The following is a 20,066-nucleotide window of genomic DNA, read 5'->3' on the forward strand; positions in this document are numbered from 1 at the left end:
AGTCAATTCTCAGTGTTCCACTTAGCATTTCTAATTAGCTAAAAGGTCCAATTCATTGAATCAATTCAGTTAATTAATGAAACAGCGTAGTGTATTTTTGTTCAACATAATTAATATCCTTTTGGTTATTGAAAATCATGTACTTTGCATTTTATTTTGTTTTCCTTCATTTGTAAGTATTATACTTTCCATTAAAAAATTCTGTTTACCACAGAAAACATATTTTGACCAAATATGTCTTTCATATCTCTCTCTTTCTGATGGGCCTCGTGATGCTTGATGATGTGTCCCTCCAGCACACATTCTAACAAACAACCATTTTTTACCACTCTGGGAATACTGTGCTGATGAATTTAATCACCCATTGGCCAGAACCCCAAGTCTGCTCTCCATGCCACCTGCATTTTATTTTCTGCATCATCATTTTATATAATTATATATTTTACTTCGGAGTCACGTGAGTGACTACGTGAAGAACCCGCTCAGCACACATGCGCGGCATTACGTTCAGCAGAGCAACAGCGGCGCATCGGGAGTCAGGTGCTCCCGCTACAAGTGAAAGAACGGACCATCAGGTAAGCTCTGAGGTGGGGTTTTTCTTTCACAGGGAGCCTTCTGCTGTCAGGCAGAGAAGAAAGGCTCTAGAACAAACCTGTCCCCCGCTCGACTCCACAGAGGAGCGTTCCATCTGGGAGGGGGGGGGGGGCAGCAACAAAGCGGTAGGACCGCTTACCCGGCGCTCCGCTATTCCCCGACACCATGCTGGAAGCAAGCCACGGAAGAGGCGTCCGACGGGTGGCTTCGGCTTGTCGAACGGGGACGTCTCTCCACCCGCACGTGGGGAAAGACAGCCGCCTGAAAAGACCTGTTCCCCGCTCGACTCCACGGAGGAGCGTTCCATCTGGGGGGGCAGCAACAAGGCGGTAGGACCGCTTACCGGGGGCTCCGCTATTCCCCGACACCGCATCCGAGCCCAGCCCGCTAGCGCCTGAGCAGTGGGCTGGAAGTAAAGCCTCGGAAGAGGCGTCCGGCCGGTGGCTTCTGACTTGTCGGACAGGGACATCTCTCCACCCGCCCGGGGGAGAGACAGCCACCTGAGCCGCTGGAGCGGCTCCTGGAGCAGGAGCTCCAGCGAGACGCACTTCGTGAGGGGCGCTCTCGCAGGGGGGAGTTCAGGCACTCCCTCCACAGTGCCTTCTGCACTGTCCATTGCTTCCTCCTTACCCGAAGGTAGCTTTGGTGACCAGGACTGGGCTGGTCAAGAAGAGGGGACGATGGCTGAAGATCTCGGGAGTATGCAAGGGTTGCAGGAACAGGAAGAGCTGCTAGGTGTGGTGGCAACCCCACGTGCAGGAGGCCATTAAAGGCCAAACCAGCGGCCAGCATTAACCACCTCTCCAACAGGCCCCTACAGGAGAGGTGGTCAATAAGGCTTTAGAAATCTGCAGCGGATCCTCAGGCTCCTGACGTCAGCCATCACATCGTTTGCTCGTTCCGTGGACAAATACGGAGATGACCACAACCTTCGTAAACAAATCATAAAACCTGCCATAAAATCCTAAATTTGCGGGGTTGTGCATACCCCTGCCACTGAGCCAGACCCACTGCTCTTTGGCAAAAACCTCACAAAGCATATGAAGGATATGGAAGAGGCTTTAAAAAACTTTCGGTCTCATGAGGGCAGGCCCGGGACGAGCAAACCAAAAACAATAATTCCTAAGCAGCAGCACCCCATCGCGTCCATCAGTCGACGTCTACCATATGGGACTGGTGTAAAGCTCGGGGTCCGCATTCTATCCCCGGAAGTCTTCTTTAGACCAGGGCCCATAGCGGACCCCATGGAAAATGCGCCACCCCCCAACATCACCGCCACGTCAAACGACGTGCAAGACTCGTTGGACCGGCAGGAAACAGAACAATACCCATAACCATGGAGGTAGGTGGGTCTGGTTCCTACCAGCATATAGAAAATAGGGGCTTAATACTAACAGGGGGGAGATTACACCTGTTTTAAGAAGCACGGGAGTCTATCACGAGTGATCAGTATATACTCAATGACATTAGTGGATAAAAATTAAAAAAAAAAAAAATACAATTCATACTAGAAAAATTGCCACCAGTTCAGCATTCACCCCAGAGGGTATTTTCCCTCTCCGTTAGAGAAACGAGAGGGACAAGCTGAACTGGTGAGACTAATTACAAAGGTTATCATGGGAAAACATGAACCCTTGGAATTCGTATCAAATATATTCTCTAAACCCAAAAAAGATGGTGTATGTCGCATCATCATTGACTTAACTTCACTGAATATGTTTGTTAAGTATATACATTTCATAGAAATTAGGTAGGAGTAGGCCATTCGGCCCTTCGAGCCTGCACCGCCAATATGATCATGGCTGATCATCCAACTCAGTATCCCGTACCTGCCTTCTCTCCATAAACCCCCTGATCCCCTTAGCCACAAGGGCCACATCTACTGCCCTCTTAAAATTTCCAATGAACTGGCCTCATACTACCCTCTGTGGCAGAGATTCCAGAGATTCACCACTCTCTGTGTGAAAAAGTTATTCTCATCTCGGTGGATTTTCCCCCTTCCTTAAGCTGTGACCCCTTGTCCTGGACTTCCCTAACATCGGGAACAATCTTCCTGCATCTAGCCTGTCCAACCCCTTAAGAATTTTGTACGTTTCCATAAGATCCCCTCTCAATCTCCTAAATTCTAGAGAGTATACCAAGTCTATCCAGTCTTTCTTCATAAGAAAGTCCTGACATCCCAGGAATCAGTCTGGTGAACCGTCTCTGCACTCCCTCTATGGCAATAATGTCCTTCCTCAGATTTGGAGACCAAAACTGTACGCAATACTCCAGGTGTGGTCTCACCAAGACCCTGTACAACTGCAGTAGAACCTCCCTGCTCCTAAATTCAAATCCTTTTGCAATGAAAGCTAACATACCATTCGCTTTCTTTACTGCCTGCTGCACCTGCATGCCTACCTTCAATGACTGGTGTACCATGACACCCAGGTCTCGCTGCATCTCCCCCTTTTCCAATCGTCCACCATTTAGATAATAGTCTGCTTTCCCGTTTTTGCCACCAAAATGGATAACCTCACATTTATCCACATTATACTGCATATATTTCAAAATGGAAACGGTTGTTACTGCCAAACAACTAATTTCCAAAGGATACTTCATGGCAAGCATTGATCTTAAAGATGTTTACTATTTAGTACCATTCACAAGGATCATCACAGATACCTGAAATTTACCTGGATGGGGTAGCTATGGCAGTTTAAAGCGTTACCCAATGGGTTCACATCAGCCATAGATTATTCACCAAGATACCAAAACCAGCTCTGACAATATTCAGAAGACAAAAACATATTGTCATGGCATATCTTGATGATATCTTAAATAATAGGCAAGACCATGGAATTGACTATGTTAGCTGTATCAGCTACCAAACAGTTATTCGAAACCCTGGGATTGTCTTGCATCCAGATAAATCTAAGTTGAAGCCATCCACAATCATGGACTACTTGGGCTTCACAATTAATTCAGTCTACGTGACTGTAACATTGCCAGGAGACAAAACAGTTGAATTGGCGGACCTTTGCACTGTCAAAACTTAAAGAGCAAAGGTACAGACACCAAAACGACACACAGGTCATTATGATCGCATCATAAAGTTACCCACTGAAGCAATATCAGAACTACAGTGGTGGGCAAAAAACATTTGGCATAGTTTCAGCCCTATTATCATCACTAACCCTACGTTAGTTATCCAAACAGATGCCAGTGCTCAAGGCTGGGGAGCAACTAACTCTATATCCAGCACAAGTAGTAGATGGACTAATCCAGAGTCATCGTTACCACTTACACTGGGCATTAATTATCTAGATATGTTGGGTGACTTTTATGGTTTAAAAGCATATGCACAAATATGCATCACTTGCATGTACGGTTACAAATAGATAATACTACGGTGGTGGCCTACATTAACCATATAGGCGGCATAAAATCGGTATCATGCGACAAGTTGGTCAACACAATTTGGCAATGGTGTGTCGAAAGACATATTTGGCTATCAGCAACTTACCTGCCAGGTAAGCTAAATACAGTGGCAGACACCAGGTCACGTAAATTTAATGACAACATCGAATGGATGTTAAACCCCAAAAAATTTGCAAAAGTTATCAAGCAATATGGCACGCCAGATATCGATTTATTTGCATCAAGGCTAAATCACCAGGTACCTATGTATGTCGCTTGGGAACCAGACCCTGAGGCAGCAGCGGTAGATGCGTTCGCGCTGGATTGGGGAAATTCTTCTTCTATGCATTTCCTCCCTTCTGCCTCATCAGTTGGGGACTACGTACAATACAAATGGACTCTGCTTCAGGTATTTTGATAGTACCCGACTGGCCTACGCAGCCATGGTTCCCAATACTCCATGACATGGTTGTTGAAACTCCGATGGTATTCCCCAGTGACCCAGAGTTATTAACACCCAGTGTCGGGCACAAGCCACCCGTGCCATGAACAAATCAAACTCCTGGGTTGCAGATTCTGCGCAAGCCACTTCTGGGGCTGGGATTATCAGAACAAACCGTCGACACCATGTCAGCATCCCTCCGAACATCCACTAAAAACAGCACTTGTCCACCATCAAAAAATGGGAGAAGTACTACTTGGATACAGAGACCACCTACTCAACCGCTACAGTTACCAACGTACTGGAATTCCTGGCGAACCTTCACCACGATGAAGGACTCAGCTACAGAGCCATCAACTCAGCTAGAAGAGCCCTGCCTGTCTATTTAAAACCAGCTCCAGGCCAACAGGCCATGGGGTCCCACCCGCTGATGGTCAAACTAATGAAGGGTATTTACAACTCTAACCCTTAGACCAAGGTACACCCATGTATGGGATGTCAGTGTGGTCCTGACATACCTAAGGGGATAGCCACCAGCCAGATCTCTCAACCTGGAACAAATCTATGCTCAAAACGTTCATGTTGATGGCACTTGTATCTGCACAGAGGGTCCAGTCACTACACCTATTGCGACTGGACAGCATGCTCACAGCTCCAGACCAGGGACTGATCAAACAGAGCAGACCAGGAACACCTAATCCAGACGTGGAATTCCGGGCTTACCCACCAAAACCACGGTTATGTGCCATGACCCACCTACTATCCTACATAGACACAACCAAAATATTCGAGAGAGATGAAAAGCCTTGTGGGTCAGTCATAAAAAACCTTATGGTTGGGTGACGAGCCAAACCATTTCGAAATGGCTCAAGCAGGTGCTAAAAGCTGCTGGGATAAACACTAACATGTACAAATTTTATTCCACCAGGGCAGCATCCACGTCGACGGCTAAAAGAATGGACGTGCCTATAGACCACATCCTGGCTACAGCAGGATGGTGGGGGGGAAAGACCGTTCAGAAATTTTATAATAAGCCGTTTGGCAAAACCTGTTTTATTTGCAGAAAAGATTTTACAGACTGCAAATATTTAATTTAAGCCCAGGGGAGCAATTTAATTTCTTTGTTGTTATTGTTAAAAAAATACCATTGTGTTTTTCTACAAACAGATTCATTGGTTGATTACGATAACACACTTCCTCCCTCAAGGACTTCGGCAGTGCGTGAAATAATACCTGTTACACGGTTTGAAATCACAGAGCTTTGAAGTCTTCATGAAGTCACTCACGTGACTCCGAAGTAAAATAGTAAGATTAAACGAGAACTTACCAGTTTGAAGTTTGATCTGTATTTAATGAGGAGTTACGATGAGGGATTACGTGCCCTCTGCTCCCACCCTCATTAATATGGGTCAAAATGTTAAACTGATGTCCTCTTTTCTTTATTATGTTTACTTCAATAACTGTGTCTATCTGTGATTCCACACCGCTGCTTTGAAGTATGCCGCGCATGCGTGCTGAGCGGGTTCTTCACGTAATCCCTCATCATAACTCCTCATAAAATACAGATCAAACTTCAAACTGGTAAGTTGTCGTTTAATCTTACTATTAAATTGCATCTGCAATTTTTTTATGAGTTTGATAAGGTCCTTTAGAATCTGTGTTCATTTATATCCATTATTTGCTGTTATTTTCATCTTGTCATCCTTTGCAAATGTTGACAGTTTGCTCCCAATACACTTTTGTCATATGCTGTGTTATCTTATCGAAACCAATCCCCCCCCCCCCCCCCCCCCCCCCCCCCCCCCCCCCCCCCCCCCCCCCCCCAGTTCAGGATAAACTCCATTCCAAACTTGTCCTTCTCTATAAGACCCTTAAAGATCACAAGGTTATGGCCATTGTCTCCTAAAAATATCTCACAGTAACCCTTCCAATTGCCTCTCAATGCTCCTGAGATTATGTCCAGTGCTACCTTTGTCCTGTAACAGTATATATGCACTAGCTCAAAAAGCTCTTGTCGATGCACTTTAAAAATTCCTTCCCTTCTCTGCCTTTCATAGGAAGGTAACCCCAGGTATGACAATTTGTACACTTTTCTGTGATTTTCCCACAATTCTGCTCCTCTGTCTCCCATCAACCATTTAGAGATCTGAGACTCCTCAGTAAAGTGACTGCCTGCTTTTCATCTCTAAGGCCCAACCACATAGCTTCAATTGAAGAGCGTTCTATGATATCCTTTACTAGAGTACTGGACTCCTTGATTAACACTGCAATGTCTAATTCCTCTTTTATCTCTCCATGTTGCCTCCCACCAAATCTGAAGATTCTATATAGAAACTAGACTAAGTGGGACCCGTTGGGTCCCAGCATCACACGGGAGGGCTGGTTCCCCCAACACAATATTCCACCTCTCCACCATTTCCAATATTGGTGGGGGGGGGGAGGGGGGGCTTTCTGGAGCGCTAGTATGGGTGTTGTGGGCTGAAGGGACTGGTTTCCAGAGGGCTAATATGGACATTGTGGGCCGAATGGATTCTTGGGCTGGTAGCTCAGTCACTCAAGCTTGTTGTGCTGGCAGCTCACTCACTCACGGCTGGTGGGCTGGCAGTTGACTCACGGCTATTCCTTGAAATTCCATTTCAAGCAGGGTGCAAGGCCACCAAATTCAAGTGCAGTTTCTAACCACCAACCAGGGTGCAAAGCCACCAAATTCAAGTGCAGTTTCATACCATTTCAAGCAGGGTGCAAGGCCACTAAAGACAGTGAGCTGTGACCTCTCCCTCCTCCATCTTGCAGAGACTGAGCCGCACCCACACTTCTGGGTTTTATAGTCCCCCCCCTCCCCCCACCAGAAGGGGCGTGGCCTTCATGGTGTGATTGACAGGAGAGAGAATCTCAACATTTTTTCAACACTAATAACTCTTTTATTTTTCATCGATGGGAAAAATCCTCTTGTCCTCCGCAGCAGAGGTGGACTCTGGCCAAAACGGCCAAAGAGTCCAAAAGATGGTCAAAACTCACAGCCGTAAGTGGCAGCATTTTTTCTAAAATCAATATACAGAACAACAGGAAGTGGTCAAGATCAGACTTTTAGTAATATAGATAAGGAACTGCAGATGTTGGCTAATACACAAAAGTCACTCAGCAGTTCAGGCAGCATCTCTGGAGAATGTGAATAAGTGAAGTTTATAGTTGGGACTTCTTCAGACACTGAAGTGGTGGCAAGACAGGATGAGTGTCTCAACATTTTAACATCTCCAAGTCTGCGGATGACACAAAGCTGGGTGGCAGTGTGAGCTGCGAGGAGGATGCTATGAGGCTGCAGGGTGACTTGGATAGGTTGGGTGGGTGGGCAGATGCATGGCAGATGCAATATAATGTGAAAAAAATGTGAGGTTATCCACTTTGGTGAGGTACAAGAAGGCAGATTATTATCTGAATGGTGTCAGATTAGGAAAGGTGGAGGTGCAACGAGACCTGGGTGTCCTTACACATCAGTCACTGAATGTAAGCATGCAGGTACAGCAGGCAGTGAAGAAAGCAAATGGCATGTTGGCCTTCATAGCGAGTGGATTTGAGTATAGGAGCAAGGAGGTCCTACTGCAGTCGTACAGGGCCCTGGTACGACCACACCTGGAATATTGTGTGCCGTTTTGGTCAAATTTGAGGAAGGACATTCTCGCTATTGATGGAGTGCAGTGTAAGTTCACCAGGTTAAATCCCGGAATGGCGGGATTGACATGATGAAAGAATGGATCATCTGGGCTTATCTTCACTGGAATTTCGATGGATGAGAGAGGATATTATAAAAACATATACAATTCTTATGGGATTGGACAGGCTAGATGCAGGAAAAAATGTTCCCGATGTTGGGGGAGTCCAGAACCAGGGGTCACAGTTTAAGAATAAGGGGTACGCCATTTGGTACTGAGATGAGGAAAAACCTTTTCACTCAGAGAGTTGTGAATCTGTGGAATTCTCTGCCACAGAAGGCAGTGGAGGCCAATTCACTGGATGTATTTAAGAGAGATTTAGATATACTGTAGTTCTTAGGGCTAACTGAATCAAGGGATATGGGGAGAAAGCAGGAACAGGGTACTGATTTTGGATGATCAGTCTTGATCATATTTAATGGCGGTGCTGGCTCGAAGGGCCAAATGGCCTACTCCTACACCTATGTTCTATGTTTCTATGTTTTAACCCAATGCGTCACCTATTCATTATAAGTTGCGGAGCAGTGAGTGTCGAGGAAGCAGGAAGTCTGCAGAAGGACTTGGACAGGTTGGAGAGTGGGCAAAAAAGTGGAAGATTCGAATACAGCATAGCTAAGTACGGTGTGTAGGAGTGCTAGTGCAGGATTCCCTAAAGGAAAATTTGCAAGTTAAATGGTAATAAGGAAGGCTATACAAAGTCAACATTTATTTCGAGAGGACTAGAAGATAAAAACAGGAATCTAATGCTGAAGCTTTATAAGGCACCGTTCAGACCACATTTGGAGCATTCTGAGGAGGGATGTGCTGGCATTGGAGAGGTTCCAGAGGAGGTTTATGAGAGTGAACCCAGGGATGATTGGATTAACATATGATGAGCATTTGATGGCTCTGGACCTGTACACCCTGGAGTTTAGAAGGATGGGGTCCTCATTGAAACTTACCAAAAAATTAAGGCCTGGGTAGAGTAGATGTTGAGAGGATGTTTCCACTAGTGGGAGAGTCTAGGACCAGAGGGCACAATCTCAGAATAAAAAGACTTACCCTTATAGAGGATATGAGGAACAATTTCTTTAATCCGGTTAATGAATCTATGGAATTCATTTCCACAGACCACTGGGGAGGCCAAATCATTGGGTATTTTTAATGTGTAAATTCTTGATTAGTAAGGGTATCAAAGGGTATGGGGAGTAGGCAAGAGAATGGAAAGATAGATCAGCCATGATTGAATGGCAGAGGAGGCTCAATGGGCCGAATAGCCTAATTCTGCTCCTATGAATTATGAATGTAATTCAAGAGAGTGGTTTGAGGGAAAGACTGAAATCTAGCATAAGCAGTTATCACTGTTTGTTATCATTCAGTTTCTCAGAGCTAGTGCCAGGAGATATGTCAGAAGAATAACAGAACAGAAGCAGAATCACACCATATGGTTGCTTGAACCTATCTCTCGTGAAATGGGAGTGGTGCCATACCCCTAACTGTTTCTCCAGATGGAAGTGTTCTGCTAGATGTCAACCTAGTACTCAGAAGCTGTTTCCTACTCTATGATTCATGCAGGCAGCAAATGTAAAGTTCAAGGACTCACCCGTGTATTCACTCATAGGTTCATTCTGCCCATAAAGTTGCAACCTCGGTATTCCAAGATGATCAAGCTTCATTCCTTGTCACAGGGTGATGATGGAGGAGCAAATGAATGTTTAGAGTGGTTGATAAAATGCTTTGTTCTGGATGGGTTAGCTTTTTTGAATGTAAAGGAACACTCATCCAGGTAAACAGAGATAATTATATTACACTTGTACCTTATTAATGTTGGGTAGGCTTCGGAACATCTGTGTTCTGAAAATCAATGAATGGAAATTGGAATAATTGCTGCCATTGGAAATAAATTCCGTTCCCTGTACTATGTAATACTTAACACATAATAATGAAATGCAGGGATTTTACCTTGTCAAAATACCCCTAAAAGTGAGCCCTTTAAACTTGTTGCCAAGGCTTTTAACCATTTACCAAACTTTATTTGACATTCTTGGAATAATGTTAAAACCACAGGACCCATTGGATTGCAACCTTGTCATGGTCGGGGAGCTTTTGTGTCTCAGTGACCCCTAGAGCTATGCCAGCAGGAGATTTGTCTCCTGTTAGGGTCTCCCATGCGGGTCGAAGGGTAGAGACGAGACAAAGAGTGATCCACTGGTCCTCCAGGTTGGAGGTTGAGCACAAGGGCTAACAACCCTGTCTCGTAAAACAAATATGTTACAGAAACAGCAACTGAAGGAATCAACACTACTGAGTGGAGGACCTTTGTTGTTGCCCTACATGCCAGGAGGCATAATAGGCAGTAAGTAAGTAAGCAAGTAAGCCACAAGACCAAGGGTAACATGTTTGTTCATTTACCTGCTCGAACATTATGACTTAGTCAAGGGTGGCACAGTGGTGAAACTAGTAGGGCTACAGTCTCACACAACTAGAGACCCGGGTCTAAACCTGTCCACAGATTCTGTCTGCAAAGAGTTTCATTTAAGTGCTCTGGTTTCCACCTACATCCAAAAGACATGCGGGTTGGCAGTTTAATTGGTCACTCTAAATTTGACTAGTTGAATGGTAGAATCTGTAGGGGATTGAAGAGAATGTGGGATAACAAAAAAATGGGGTGAAAATACAATTAGTGTAAAATGGTTGTTGTGGATTCAAATGGAGCAAAGGGCCTGTTCCTATGCAGTGTCTCTCTGTGACTATAACAACACCTTTGATGAGAGATCTTCCCAAATTCCCATCTCCCTCTCCACAGAAAAAAGATACTTATTCGACCAAGCTAATACCCGATTCAGTATCCAATCATAAATGAATGGATAATAAAGTTATCCAAATCATTAATCATTCTCCGGTCAGCTATGTTTTGAGAGAGTTTTATTTGCCACTGATACTTTGGGCAATTAGAATAAGGCATAGTTTGTAATTATTACCCTAAAGAACACTTTCAGCACTATTGTATTGGAACTACAGCTGGAAGACAATCAAGCTATATTTTCCTATTCAAATCCAAAATTTAGATTTGTAAAGATGGTTTGGAGGATCTGGTTTATATCCACTGCCAAACATGAAACATTACTCATGTTGTCATTTGTGGGTGGCAAAATCAGTCAAAATCAAAGGGGAGCAAGATGTAATTTCCTGCCCATTCCTGATCCAGCATGGCTTGACTTCTTTCTCAAAGCTCACCAAGACATGAACCACTTCAAAGGCTTGGCAAAGTTTTATCATTTACTTCTGTCATAACTATTTCCACATTTATTATGCATCAGAGAGCAATTCATTTGCTGTAACGCTTAGTTTTATTCAAATCTGTTGGGGTTATAAGTATGCTCGATTTGGACAATCTAAAGGTCAGGGAAATGACACATTTGCTGATGTCATTTTTTGTGGTGACTTTTTATTTTGAAAGCTGTAAACTACTTTGTGAAAATGTTCCAATATTCCTACCGCATGATCCATTTACTATTGTTTGCAGTCCTCCAAATTTATCATTGCACATGGGAAAGATATTCATGTCTGACATGGGAAAACATCATTTATGTAAGGTCATTTCACATTACTAATGATGTGAGGTCTGAGTAAAAAAACACCCTATTTGTCTATTTGAGCTATAATAATTATTCAAAAATATGTATAACTTATCTTAACCCCTTGCCAGCCAAAATGAGGTTTTAATGGGAAAAAGTTTTGAAAATAATAAAAGAGTTATCAGAAAAGTTACAACAAAACATACAATATGATAGTTAGCAGTGTGTTCATTTCATAAAATATGTATGTCCAATCCTGCTGCAAAGAATTGTGTGCTGAATTGATCACTTTCATACACTTTCTTATAATGGAGTGGAATAATATAATTATTTCAGAATTTCACTGTCAGCTGAAAGAAACTGAGGTTGAATGAACCTGTGATAGGTGATGTATTCACTAGCTAAGACCAATGGCATTAGTAATCGTGCAATTTGGAAAATTGAGTGAAAGACAGTTGCAGGTCACAAATGCTAGACCAGGCTGACATAGAGAGCGCAGCAAGAGTGGGTCTGCAGACACGAGAAATCAGGAAAATCTCTAAGAAGTGGTTATTGGTGTTGGGAGGAAGTGGCTTGGGAGGTCAAGATTAAAAACAATGTTCCTAGAAATCAGTGTGTGTAAAATCTCCTCACACATGTGGTCGAGATCTGTGGATATTACAATCAGACCCATCTAGCAATAAATCACAAACTTGTTGCTATCACTATTCTGATGAATCCTTTAGAACCCTATCTAACAATATTATAAGTGTGCTTTCAACATAAGCTTGTCACCAACTCAGAAAGACAGGTCTCTCTGTGTGCTGTTCACTGTTGCATAGTGAGGTTACCCTAGCTTTTATATTGTAAGAGAGAAGACTTCATCTGCTGTTCCTTCAACTCATGGGAACAGGCAAACTGACATCTGGCTGCATTGGGGGCTTTACCTACATACATGCATTCATAGATTTAGTACATATCGTCGTAGAGCTTTCCCTGGCAACCTCCTGTCAGGAGTGCACAGTTCTATGGTACTATTAAGTAAAGTAAAGTATCCTTTAAAGTATTGTCATTCAGACTTTTCAGTCTAAAGAATCTCTGTAGTTACATTGCTCCTGCAGCCAGTGTTTTCATTTTCCCAATGTGTCCATTTTGTGATCTTTAATCAGAACTGGAAAAGTTGGGAAAACCTTTCCTGAAACCACTGTTTCTTATTTTGTGGCATGTTCCCATAAGAGTGCTTGGAGAAATTGCACCCATGAGTCTAAATACCAGCAGCTGTGAGAACTTGTAGTAGATCAATAGAGAAACCACATCAACACTGACACTCAGTGTTACATCACTGTGGAAAAACCTGACAATGCTCCCCAATGAGACTTCAGCTGAATTTCTTGCATTCTTCTCGACTTTCAGCAACAATCATTTTTAACTGTGTAAATAAAGCATTTTTAGACAGTGCTGAGAATGCCATATTGATGACGGCAAAGTGGTACAGCGGTAGAGTTGCTGCCTTGCAGCACTTGCAGCGCCAGAGACCCGGGTTTGATCCCGACTACGGGTGCTGTCTGTACAGAGTTTGTACGTTCTCCCCGTGACTGCATAGGTTTTCTCCGAGATCTTCGGTTTCCTCCCACACTCCAAAGACGTACAGGTTTGTAGGTTAATTGGCTTGGGTTTGTATACTTGGTGTAAGTGTAAATTGTCCCTAGTGTGTGTCGGATAGTGTTAATGTGCGGGGATCGCAGGTTGGTGACGACTCGGTGGGTCGGGGCCTGTTTCCGCGCTGTATCTCTGAACTAAACTAAACTGATGTTGCCTGCCACTCCATAAACATTATAATCACTTCTGTCCTCTCTGGGTGTTTCATGACAGGATTAAAAGTTTAATTACATGAAAAATGAAGTATAACGATTGTTTTTCACATTTCATTTTCTTTCACAATTCATTCCCATAGCATTTATGTGCTATGTGATTGAATTTCTCAGTTAATGTGTTTTACAAATGCTCGGCAGATTTTGCACAACAAGTGTCCCCTCTCTGCAGACTTCAGTAAAAAGATATAAACATAACTTTGTACCTAAATGTAATAATAGTCCCATGTAATATTCAGACAGTTATGTCAAGTCAAGTCGTCACTTTTATTTCTAAAGCACATTTAAAAAACAACTCTCGTTGGCCAAAGTGCTTTACATTGGTGGAGATACTAACGTTATACAACATTGGTTCATAGATTAAGTACATACATAAATACATACATATAGCCCTCCCTCAGAGGACGTCGATGGAGGGGGCAGTTCTGATGGGAAGGGGGATGCTGTTCTACAGTCTAGGAGCTGCAACCGCAAAGGCGCGGTCGCCCCTGAGCTTATGCCTAGACCGTGGGATGTTCAGTAACCCCAAGTCGGCCAATCTGAGAGACCTGGAGGTGGTGTGGTGGGTGAGCGGATGTAGGTGGGGTAGTTATCATGGTACATTTGATTTATCTCTGAGCTCCGTTTATTTGAAGGCAAAAGCAGGCTGCAGTGATGTATGTCACGGCTAAGGATATCCATATGCATCTCCGAGCAAATACTTCTGCAATGAGACCCATAAGGCTAATAGAGCCGTTATAGTGTACAACATTGGTATTTTGAAACAGTTCTTCAAGAACTTTGAAATCAAGAGCACTTGACTGCTAAGTCTTTCATGCCAAGAACATTCTAATCATTGTAAATTGCCAAACTTTAAAAAGGGACCAATCGCTGTAGGAACTAGAAACCAGGTCAGAGCAGCACATATAGAATAGAATAGAACAGAGGGCCGTGTTATAGAACTGTAAATAACATTATTCTAAATTAATTTTAGCTCTGAACAAACCACATGAAAATAAATTGAACTTCTTCACTTCTTTGGCTGGGATCTGCGGACAACAGCAAAAATCTTTGGATCAAAATTGAAATACATTGCAACCATTTTTTTTCCACCCAAGCTCTGCCTCATGTCAGTAATGGGTGTTTCTTCTGTGACATTTTCTCCTGATGCTTAGGTGTTGTGTGCAATCTGTAGCTCATAACACATATATAACTCTCAGTGCACAGACCTTTGAGTTCCATTCGAGACTACATGAGAGTCAGGAAGTTCACTTCCTTCTTATGTTGTTTTCTGATGTGCCTGTTTTTTCTGCACCTATTGTTAACTGATCCAGAGTTTGCAAATCGCATGGGCTGATAGGCAGTGGATTTTCTGCTGTTGTTCCTGCTGCAATTTGCACCATCTGGGGGGGTGGATTTGTGGACTGTAATTAAGTGAACTTCAATTTATCGTTTCTTCCAATTTAACCAAGCAACATTTGAAGGAAGCTAATAGAGTCCCATGTAATAAGAACTCTTGATCTCTAACAATTCTTTCAGTTCATTATATTTAATTCAAAGACGTTTAAGAACATAACACTGGAGGCTATGGTGGAAATACCTCATGCAATCCAGAAAGTTAAACATATGACATGCTTTTTACTGAGTATTGGTGCAAGGTTATCACATTGTGAGGATTAATTTATATACTTGGCTCAATTACCTGGTCGGAACCCAAATATTGATAGATCTGCTGATGTCTGATATCTTCCTCCTTGTCTAGAGCCAGATTTTCACATTTAGTAGTCTGCATCTATCTTGTTTATTGTAGTATTCTTCTCTGCAGAGTTCATATGTGTACACAAAGGATTAGCTTTCTCTTCAAGTAAACACTTCTTGAAGGTGAAGCAGAGATCCACTCACAATTCTTCCATTATGGTGCACTGTATTGGGTGTTTGTAATTTAGTCTCTTCTACTTTGAAGAAAGCAAACACAGACTGGATCCGCCTTACAGAACTTCTGTTCAGTCCACAGGCCTGACATTCTAAATTTCTGATACAGGTACTTTCATTCTCCAGCCCACTCCCACAGTGTGGCATTGTGTATTGCTCTGAAGGCACAATGCAAGCTTTGAGGAACCTGCCACTATTGCGCACTTCATGTCTCAATATCAAATTCAAGAATTTCAGAGAACTACTTGTCTGTTTCAGGATTGATCAATTCAGCGGTAGGAATTCTCTTTCCACAGAATTCTCTAATATGCTGAGAAATCCTAGTTATCTCTCTCTCTCTCTCTCTCTCTCTCTCTCTCTCTCTCTCTCTCTCTTCTCTCTCTCTCTCTCTCTCTCTCTCTCTCTCTCTCCCTCTCTCTCTCTCTCTCTCTCTCTCTCTCTCTCTCTCTCTCTCTCTCTCTCTCTCTCTCTCTCTCTCTCTTCCTCTCTCTCTCTCTCTCTCTCTCTCTCTCTCTCCTCTCTCTCCCCTCTCTCTCTCTGTCTCTCTCTCTCTCTCTCTCCTTCCTTGTGACAGCATGGTTTTTCTGTAAATTGCCCCGAATGTGTAGAATGCAAAAGTAGGTTCACATAGAACTTGTGTCTGGGTGATCAATGTTCAGCGTGGACTCGGTGGAGTGAAGAACCTGCTTCCATGCTGTACCTCTAAACTAAACCACGTTTCACCTCAGCATTCAGGCAATGCCATATCAGAGATATTCCTTATCTCATACCTACCCTCTCTGTAATGTAAAACAAACTTGCATTCTCACTTTCTGCACCATTATTTGAAATTTTTCCTTTCCACAGATGCTGACTCACTTTCTGAGTGTTTATAACATTTTCTGTTTTTCTGTTAGACTTTCTTTACCTCACTTTATCCAGCATGATTTCAAGGACTGAATCTTTGAATTTTGTACACAGAGACAATCAACCATTTTCTAGAAATAGCTTACTTGCAAATCCCTTCCCTCTTTTTATACCATAAACAATCTAGTCTTCTAACTGGGCTTCATATAGCTGGGCTCACGTGGATGCATTGAGCCAAAGGACCTGTTTCTATGCAGTACACCTCCATTACTCTTGAGTGGCATTGTGACTCTCAACCATCTTAGTATACCCTTTAATTATGCAAAGATGACCTTGTAGTGGGCAAGGAAGAAAAAAAAGGAAGATGTCTGAAATTGCAACCAAATCTATGTTTGGATATTGCTCTGCATTTGAGCCTGGATTTCTTGAGCCTAGATCCCAAACTAATGGGAAACTGTGAAACTCTGTGCACTACTCTGTGCCAACAAATAGCACAATGGTCTGGAGTATCCTCAAGAGTCAAGTAATGAGGGGAAAATATCAGAGCGATACAATAAAATAAGCTGTTTGTTATTAAAAATAGAATAATTAGGAACTTGTTGGTATTGGTGTTGATTTATTCATGTACCCAGGAGTGCTGGCATTTGCTTCATATCAGCAAATGGAATATACTTTTAGATTCGAAAGCAACTAAGTTTATAGTCCCAGAATTAAAGACCATGACCAGAGATGCAACACATGCCAAACATTTTAAGGGTCTTCCTTCCCACCCCAACAATGCAATTTGTTAATATCAATGATTTCCTAGTAGTACACTGTCTGGTCACTCAGCAGCAATTAGCCCTGTTCATAGCAAGCATGGGGTATACTGGCATGTAGACTGAGAATGGGCAACAAGGATTCAAAATAAAGGGATGTATTAATAGTGTTAAACTATAAAATATCAAAGGGTCTGCATCTAATTCTCAGCCGATAGACATTTCCACATTTCAGGATATTTTCATGTTCCGTCCATATCTGTTGCAAGAATTTTTTCAATCTTTTAGATGCACATTTTCAACCAATTGTGCATTGAACATGCTAGTGAGATAGGAAAGGAGGGACACATCTAATATAATTAAGACTGATCATGCTCAATGTGACCGGGTCTCCTGTTTATCCCCTCCACTATCTTCATCGTCCCCCAGGTTGATGAGGAGGCACAGTCCTGCCAGGTGGATCAGTTAGTCATAGACTAAGACAACAAAGAAACAGGCCCTTTGGCCCAAATTGCCCATGCTGACCAAGATGCCCCATCTAAGCTAGTTCCATATACCAATGTTTGGCCCTTATCCTTCTAAATCTTTCCTATCCATGTACCTGTCCAAGTGTATTTTAAATGTTGCTATAATACCTGCCTCCTCTAGCAGCTCGTTCCATATACCCACCATTCTCAACTGTGAAAAAGTTGTCCCTCAGGTTCCAATTAAAGTTTTCCCCTCTCACTCTACGTCTTCTGGTTCATGATTCCCCTACCCTGGATAAAATACATTCATCCTAACCATTCACCCTATCTATTCCTCTTGTGACTGTATACACCTCATTAAGATCACTCCTCATTCTCCTGAACTCTGAGGAATAAAGTATTTGGTTGATGAGCAGTAATTAAGAGTGGGCAGGTGGATCCTGAGCATTCACCCAAACTGTTTTGGCAGCTCACTGCCATGAAAGATTTGATCAACAATCTCTAAATGTAGTTGGAAATCAGAGATATGTAAACAGTTGATTTAAATATATCTATTTAAAAAATGCATTTTAATTTAATTTAAATGCATTAAATTAAAAATATACGTAATTGTTTGTCAGCAGTTCCTATCAGATGAACAAGGTGATATGGTCGCCTTATCGGCCACAAAGCTGAGGAACCAGGATCCAATAACTTGAACTTAGCGCAACCGAGCTCCATCCATGGACTTGGCGCTGTCCAGCGTCAGAATCAAACATGTTCCGGATTCTCTGTTGCAATGTACAGGCGCAGTAATCAGGAGAATACCGACCTGCATGTTATTATTATTAGCTGGCAGTTCTTTCCAGAAACACCAGCTGAAGGAAACCGTGACCAATATCATTGTATCTGCTTCCAATGCAGCTGGAAGTCTTTCAATGCAGCTTCCAATTCATCTGGCAGCACTGTATGCTGCACGGAAAAGATGGTTAAAGGGCAACTCAAACAAACGACTATTCACCAAGATTCTCAGTTGATTGAATCCACACATTTACAGATATCAAGAGGCAATGTTTTCCAGCAGCTGAAGCACACTAGAAGCAAAGAAAGGCAACTCAAAAACCATTTATATAGTGACTTTTAAAGCCTGAGGAATTTGGTTTGAAGTACATATTGACTGTTTTAGATTGTTAGTTTACAGCTTACCAGCAGCAAAGTCTGATTAATTCAGAAACACCAATGTTGATTGAATATGTCCAAAAAAACATTTATTACAGTGTAAGTGAGTATTAATAATGAATATTGTCACCAATGTCATTAAGCGCTCAATGAATAATTCATATCAAAACTTAAAAAACATTATTTTGCAACGGAAATCACTTGTAATTAGTTTATGGATGTTAAAGCAAACGTGTAATGCTTACTCTGTCGACTGAAGTTTTAAGTTTTATTTCTTGAGGAGAGCATCCTGGCCAGTGATTTGCTCTGCCATCTGCCATTAGCAATATAGAAAGTTAGCTCCCATATCATCTAACAATCTACCTAGCTCAGGCATGAGAAGCACAGGAGCAAGAGGAGACCTTTCGGCCCCTGGGGTGGACTTCACTACTCAATACGAATATGTCTGATCCTTCATCTCAATACTGCACTCCCTAAACTGTTTGTTGCACTTTGTATCTAGAACTCTGCCCCCTTCTTAAATATATTCACCAGGTTTGCCTCCACCATCTTCTTTGGTAGATAATTCCACGTTCACCACCGTCTGAGTGAGGTGATTTCTCCATATCTCAGTTACAAATCTCCTACTGCCAAACTTGGGACTGATCCTTCAAAATACCCCAACCAGAGGAAATATCATACCTGCATCCAGTTTTTCAAGCTCACTCAAAACTATTTTTTTCAATGCGATCTCCTTTTGTTTTCCTTTACTCTGGTGCATGTAATCTTAGTCAGTCCAAGCCCTCGTCCGACAACAGTCCTATCTCACCAGAAAATCAGTTTGGTAACTTTCATTGCACTCCCTCTTCAGCAAGGATATATTTACTTTGGTAAAGAGACCAAAGCTATACACAATAGTCCAGGTGTGGTCCCACCAGGGTGATGTATAATTGTAGTAAGACACCCTTGCTCCTGTGTTCAAAACCTCTGGTAATAAAGGCCAACATATTATGTGTCCTCTTAACTGTTTGCTGCACCCACCTGTTTGCTTTCTGTAACAGAGGAACAAGGACATCTAAAATTCTTTGAAAATCAGTATTTCCCAATCAGTCACTATTTAAATAATGTTCTACATTTCTATTTTTCTGTCATGTCATATGTTTTTTGTCCACTCACTCAACATATCTAAATGTCCTGGAAAACTCTTTACATCCACCTCATAACTCACATTCCCATTTGGTTTCATGTCATTTGCAAACTTAGAACTCTAACATCTGGAGACACAAGAAACTACAAAAAAAGCAAAGTGGTGAAGGAACTCACTGGGTCAGGCAGCGTCTGTGGAGAGAATGGACACGCTTGAGTCTGAATAAAGTTCCCTCTCAAATTGTCTGC

The 20,066-nt window shown here is 42.5% G+C and overlaps 1 protein-coding gene across 2 annotated transcripts in view; it reads left to right on the forward strand.

Moving 5' to 3' along the window:
• Window positions 1–20,066, forward strand: part of glis3 (GLIS family zinc finger 3) — a 477,161-nt gene that overhangs the window by 385,257 nt on the left and 71,838 nt on the right. The gene's annotated exons all lie outside the window — the stretch shown is intronic.

The sequence above is a fragment of the Leucoraja erinacea genome, chromosome 3 (assembly GCF_028641065.1).
Source record: "Leucoraja erinacea ecotype New England chromosome 3, Leri_hhj_1, whole genome shotgun sequence".
NCBI lineage: Eukaryota > Metazoa > Chordata > Chondrichthyes > Rajiformes > Rajidae > Leucoraja > Leucoraja erinaceus.